The sequence below is a fragment of the Pteropus alecto genome, unplaced genomic scaffold (genome assembly GCF_000325575.1).
Source record: "Pteropus alecto unplaced genomic scaffold, ASM32557v1 scaffold10, whole genome shotgun sequence".
Lineage (NCBI taxonomy): Eukaryota > Metazoa > Chordata > Mammalia > Chiroptera > Pteropodidae > Pteropus > Pteropus alecto.
This window is the reverse complement of record NW_006431210.1, coordinates 8,304,134-8,310,834: the sequence shown is the minus strand read 5'-3', so window position 1 is coordinate 8,310,834 and position 6,701 is coordinate 8,304,134. Positions and strand designations below refer to the sequence as shown.

Sequence of the window (6,701 nt, the reverse complement as noted above, 5' to 3'; positions counted from 1 at the left end):
GAAGTTTAATGGAAGCACTGAGGTGTGTTGACAGTCAGGGAATTCCATACCCTTAGCGTCAGACCTCACTATGATTTCAGTCTAGGGATATGGGCAATTCTCAGCTTCTGTAGGCTTTTTGAGCTTCCTTCTCAGTGAAGTGGAGATCATATTACATGTCAGTACACACAGATTTGGTTTTAAGTTTTCGTTTTCTTTTTTAGCAATGCAAACAAATCTCCTAAGATTCTACCCTAAGAAATTATTTAAATGTTATGAATGTATTTACGAAATGTTTCATCTCTAAGACCTCAGCTTAGATAAGTAGGAGATGGTTAAAGGCAATGAGGGTCATTTATTTGAAGAGAAGTCAGAACTAATAGACCAAATAATTTTCGGTGGCCTTAATCATGTCACAGCTTTTTACATTATTCTTCACTTGTCCTCCTTCATATCCATCCCCTACCTTCTCTGCCAGGCTCTGTGCCCCACAAGATCTGACCCAGGTTCCCTTAACCTCGGGGCTCTGATTGGGAGGACCCAGCAGGACTTTGGAACAGAGAGAGGTCAAGACATCTACCTCCTAGTTCTCTCCACATCTTAATGTCTCATGTGTAGTAGGAACTGTATACCTCTAGAATGACATTTAAGTCAGGTAGTCTCAATTTCTCAGCTCCAGCTCTCGCCAGCCTTATGTTGCTCTCCTTGTCCCTTTAGGCTTATGAGTAGTAACAATTTCTCACTTTTGCTAGTTTCTGGGGGCTTCAGCATTACTTCTGTCCCCCAACCTCACCTATATAGTCAATTAATTTCTCTTTGAAATCCGAGCTTTCTGTTTCATTCTGAGGCCTTTAGATATATGCAGTTCCAAGGTTGAAAATAAGCCCACAGATCACTTCTCGGGTTGATCTCAGTACTAGGAGTTAATGTGCTAACTAGTCTCTACCATAGGTGGAGATGGATGGACTATTCCTGCCCAACCAATGTGTATGATAGATTCAGAGGTCAGAGCAACTCGATTCAGCATCAAAACAGAGAGCATCAGTGTGATGACATGGTTAACCTAGTTTTAACCTTGCATCCCAGGCCTAGTACACGTGTTTTGACATGGTTTTTGAGACAAGTCCCAATCTTGTTCCCTAGTATATGTCCTCCCTTTCAACTGCAGAGCTCTGTGAAATCTACAGATACCCCACTCCATTACAGTGCTCTACCCTCTAATAACTGAGGTATGGGGATATCTCCTACATAACTTTCCTAAGGTCCAGGATGGGTGCTTCAGGAGCTTTGTGAGCCACACAGTCTGCTGTCTGCTTACTGGCCTTCCTCCAACATATCCAGAGTCAACCTCACACGGGAAAGTACATCTAAACACGCTCCCACTCCTAAACTTTAGGAAAACAACTCCTCCAGATTTAACCAAGTTATAAGATGCCTCAGCTAGTCTCAGAGAAGATGTACTAACCTTCATCGTCTTTCTGACTTAATATTTTGCACATCTCCAATGACAGAAGCTGTCACCAATGGATTCCAGAAGAGTTTGAGACTGGAGTTTAAGACACAGAGATCTATACAATGTCTGTCCCCAAAAGGCAAAGAGAGAAGTTGTTCTGAGCCTGAAGTTAGTTAAGGCATTCTTATACCCTAAGAAAAGACTTCCTCCTACAGTTAGAATTCAAACAGCCAGAGTAAATGGGAACAGATAGCAGCCCTGTAGAAGCAGCTTTTACATAACACTTGATGACCAAAATCTGATTTCTTCTCTAATAAAATACTGCAGTTTAAAGGTAGGTTAAATTAACATTTATACTCAGAACTCTCCAAGAGAGTTTGGAACCTTTTAATTCTGAGTAGAATTTAATGAGTCTTTAGATATTAATAATGTCATTTGCTGCTCTTTATCTTTTCTGTATATAAAATGTTTTCTGGGAAATGGACCTTAAAAGTAGGACCAATAAGGACCTGAATCCACAAATGAAACAAACAACATCTGTACATCCTGGAAAACAACTGCTTGTTCATATGGTAGCATACAAGGGCCTAAAATGTGGTAAAGCAAAATACAGAATCTTGGAATTAAGTCTCTGGCCCTCAGGAAGAATTTCCTTTGAACAGAGAAAAGAATATTTCCGAAATGGGAACACTGAAGGGAAATGAGTGGGTGAATGGGTCGGGCAGAGTAGGAAGGAGCCCTGAGTCAGCTACTTTCCATCTGTATGCTGGGAACTTACACATCCTTTTCCACAATCAATTCTCACAAGTACTCCATGTGGCAGGAATAATGCAGTTTAACAAAAGAGGAAATTAAGACTCAGATTATAAATAAATTTCAAATTTTTCACCATTAGTGTTATGCGTAGAACTTCAAATGTGGCTCTTTATCCTCTCTGTACACACGCCTTTTGCCATCAGCTTTGCAGTGCTCTCCCACTGTGGGGAACAGAGCATACGTCTTGTGGGTTCTATGGTACAGTAGAACCTACTTGGCCAATTGAACTGAGTGGAAGCCATGGTGTGACAATTCTGACCCTGCCCTCAACAAGCCTTGTGTGTTTCTACGTGTGCTCTGGAGCCAACATGATAAAAAGCAGCACATGCCTGGGCTACTCCACCAGACCAGGAGGAGAAGAGACACATGAGCAGACAGAGACTCCTAACCAAGGCCAGCCTAGATCTCCAGACAGCTTCACACATACGAGTCTATGACCATTCAAGTCTAGATCCAATGAACTCCACAGTCAAAGCTATTATGTGCCACTAAAGTTTTACAATGGTTCATTAGGCACTAAAAGCTAACTTACACACTGTCTTGGAGCTAGATTACTGGTTTTCAATAGTTTATAAATGGAGCTCATTCATCAGATCAACGTTCACTGGGAAGCCTGACGTGAGAAGCAGATAAAAGTGAGCAGGTTGTTGTTATGGTTCTAACCAAAGGTGGCTTGATTACTTGTAACCCTGTGAAACAAGTTCCACCACAGCTGCCCCCTCTATGTCCATAACAACGGACATTAGGAACCTTCAGCACAGGAGGGTCGAGAATGTATCATCTCTACTTCTCACAGCCTACGAGAGAAAACTCTTTGGGGGATTACATGGTGCAAGGTCAGTAAGTCTCTGACCATCCTGCCCCAGGTAATTTTACTGCAAAATTGTTTCTGACCATATTGATCATGTCTTTATTTGAGCCACATTGGTTAGACCATCTAAGCTAGAGATATATTTACAGTTGACTCTGTGAATTTCGTGGCTTGATGGCTCAGCCACAGGCATTTTCATAGCCTTTACAACCTCTCATCTGAAATAAGACCAATAAATTTGCCCAGGAGAAGAATGTAGATTATTAGCTATTAATATCATGGATGCCGAGCTGAGAACAAGTCCTAAAGCTGCCCTAAGCTGCGTGACTTTGGGCAAAGCATTTACACACTCTAGACCCTGATTTTTTCATCTGTGAAATGAAGGTAATAGCACCATATCTCATCTCATAGGAGATAACATGGAGAGAAATTAGCATGGCTCCTGACACATAGTATATACTTGAGAGTATAACAAAAATGAGAGAAGACAATGTGCTAACGGCATGGGCCAGTGTGGGAGTACCCAGTTAACAGTCAGGGGCCTTCCATAGGTGGTACTCTTGGCTCCATCAGTCAGTGAGGTTTTACTCTGAGAATTCTTTATTCATGCTAAATCTCAGCAGACTGCCCTCTGTCATTTGTGTCTCTGCCTCCTCCCCAGTTACCAAAGAGATAACTATGCTTAAAATGTGCAAGCTTAATTAATTGTGAACTCGGCGTATTTAGGAGTGGTGAACATGCTGATTTAATTTAAATATATACATTTGCACTTCATAAATTAAAATATTTTTATTATATTGAGGTATTAGATATTTTGTGGCAATGCTTCTATTAATTGGCTCAGATAAGAATAAAAATATCTGCATAAGTTCTTATTTCTACGTTCTACTTCCCTCCTCACTCTCTCCTTTCCTCTCTCTTGCTCTGTTTTGCTCTCTCTCCCCTTCAATCTCCCTCCCTCGCCCCCTCCCTCTCTCCCTTTCCTTCCTCTTCCTCTCTTTCTTCCTTTTCCTCTCCCTCTCCCTCACATGACCATACAATAAAGCGTGACTGGGAATGTGAAATTAAATGAAATTGACATCGAATTCCACTACAGGCTACAGGAAAAAACATCTTTATGCATATAATGTTTTCCATTTAAAGCTAGAAGCTGAAATATAGTTTAATAACCAAGAAATTGAAAAAAGTCAGTGCTCAACACTTGCTCACATCACATGTCTTGCTCCTTCATTATTTCTGGCCCTTCACATCAGGGAAGCAGTTAGACTTATAAGGAAGAAACACAAGAGTTAAGTGAAGAATAAGGTGAAAAGAGCTAATAAATTCATTTCATTTAGTAGAGTTCCAGCTGGTAGGTCCTTTTTAATGGGTAGAGGGAAGTGAGAGAAAAATCAGGCTGAGTGACTCATCACATCCCACAACGTGGGAGAATTAGATTTAAGTGAAAAAGGATGTTTCCTAGGAAACTACATGATCTGCTTGTGAAACACCAAACAAGTGCAATTTCCTAACAACAACCATGACTAAATTGATCTACCTCAGACAGCTTTATCAGTAGGGGGGAGATTAGCTGCCTTTTGTGTTTTCTTAGTTACTATCATCAAATTGTCTATTATGTGACAGCTTCAGTTGCTGCATTTCTGACCTTCTGTAAGGACAGCTACGGTATTTGCTGTTATATAATTGGAAAACAGTTTTCCCTATTCCTATCTCTCCATCACCCCCAACCCCCTGCAGCATATACCTCTTCATCACCCCTTTCTAACTTCAATAAAAGCTTCTAATACTGTCTTTGCAGCAAACCACAAGATTGAGTCATTAGAATCACTAAAAATATCCTTCCAGCTTTAGTCATCCAAGGATCTAAATTAACTTACTCTCTTTTAACCATGACAGTGAAAAATCTGTAATTCACAGTAATAGGACAAAGGAGGTTGGTCTGGACTAGAAAATGGTCTGAAAATAAGTGAGAAACATTTCTAAATAGTTTATTACCCCCAAGCACCTAGAGTACTTAATTCAAATATGTTAACTATATAGAGTCTATGTGAAATCTTTAGTTTAAAAAATATTTACAAGTAGCTTGATAATTGGTCAGAAAGCAGAGCCATATCAAAGAAGTCGATTATTCATAAATTCTAAAGATTTTCTCTGGAGTCATAGATTTCAATCCTGTGGTTTGGAGAAGAGATGGTCTGCCCTCACCACCTCACCACCTCACCACAGCTGCAAGCCACACCTAGACAGAGTTCTGATGATCTCTGCCTCTAGTATGATAACAATTATTACTATGATAACAACATCGATTAAAATTTAACCTACTTATTCATTCAACTAAAATTTATTTAGCTTCTAATACATGTTGGACACTAATCTAATTGTTAGTAATAAGACAGATAAAACTTACCCTCCCAAAGATTACCTTCTGGTAGAAGAAGAGAGAGATAAAAATTCAACAAACATGTTAATTTTAGATAGTGGTAAATTCTATAAAGAAAATAAAGTAGGGCAATCTGATAAAGTGAATGGAGTAAACACTTACTTTAGATCTGTGCTTCTCAAACTATCTGTGGTCTATCTGTGATAAGTCCCTATTATCCCTTCCCCAACCCCTAATCCATTATGTGCCAAAACTTTTGTAAAATACAGTATAATTTACCAGAAAAATAAGATAAAAATGCAAGCCAAATTTTTTAATTATTACATTCAATAGACATAAAATTACTCCATTAAATTGCTGTAAAATTTTTTGAATGTTTATTCTCAATAACTGTTCCCAGTAACAGACTGCAGAGGCTGCTGTCCTCAGACCACACTTTGAGAATAACTTACAGATGGGCTACTCAGGAGCTCCAAACGCATTGTCTCATTGTCTCATATTGAAAAATTATATAGTCACCAACATTGTTAAGAACCATAGCAGGTTCAATTAGCAATGGTTTAGTTAGGAACTCAGATTTTATACGTCAGGTTGTTTAATGGTCTAAACTCTTCTGGATCTAGCCTAGATGTCTAGGCATTCCATTTTTAATATTGATTCTTAGGCAAAGTTTTTACAATTCTAACTAACCATCTTCAAAATAAAATTTGGAAGCCAATTCACTTACTGTATTGTCATTTACAATTCATTACGTGTACTCTATATATTGAGTGCTTTACCCTGCACCAGGTGTTATAGTATTTTACATATATAATCTCATTTTAATTTTCAAATAGTGAGATATGTGTGTGTGTGTGTGCATGTGTGTGTATACACACACATACATATATATGTGGTTATATATGTGTGATATATTGTTTCTCGGCCTTTTGGCTAAGATCAAGTGTAGTACATGTGATACACATATAACTTCTTTATCCATTCATCCACTGATGGACACTTAGGTTGTCTATCTCTTGGCTATTGTAAATCATGCTTCTACGAACATGGAGGTGCATATATTGTTTCAAGCTAGTGTTTTCATTACTTTTGGACATATTCCCAGAAGTGGAATTGCTGGATGACATGGTAATTTATATTTTTATTTTTTTGAGGATCTGTCATACTGTTTTCCATTGTGGCTGAACCAATTTACAATCTCACCAACAGTGTACAAGGATATTTTTATTTTTCAGTTACCTTTGCCTTCTGCGTTATCTCCA

The 6,701-nt window shown here is 38.7% G+C and overlaps 1 pseudogene; it reads left to right on the top strand.

The window, feature by feature from the left end:
* Positions 1-6,352: 6,352 nt before the first annotated feature.
* Positions 6,353-6,430, top strand: LOC112470312 (annotated as a pseudogene).
* Positions 6,431-6,701: the final 271 nt, after the last annotated feature.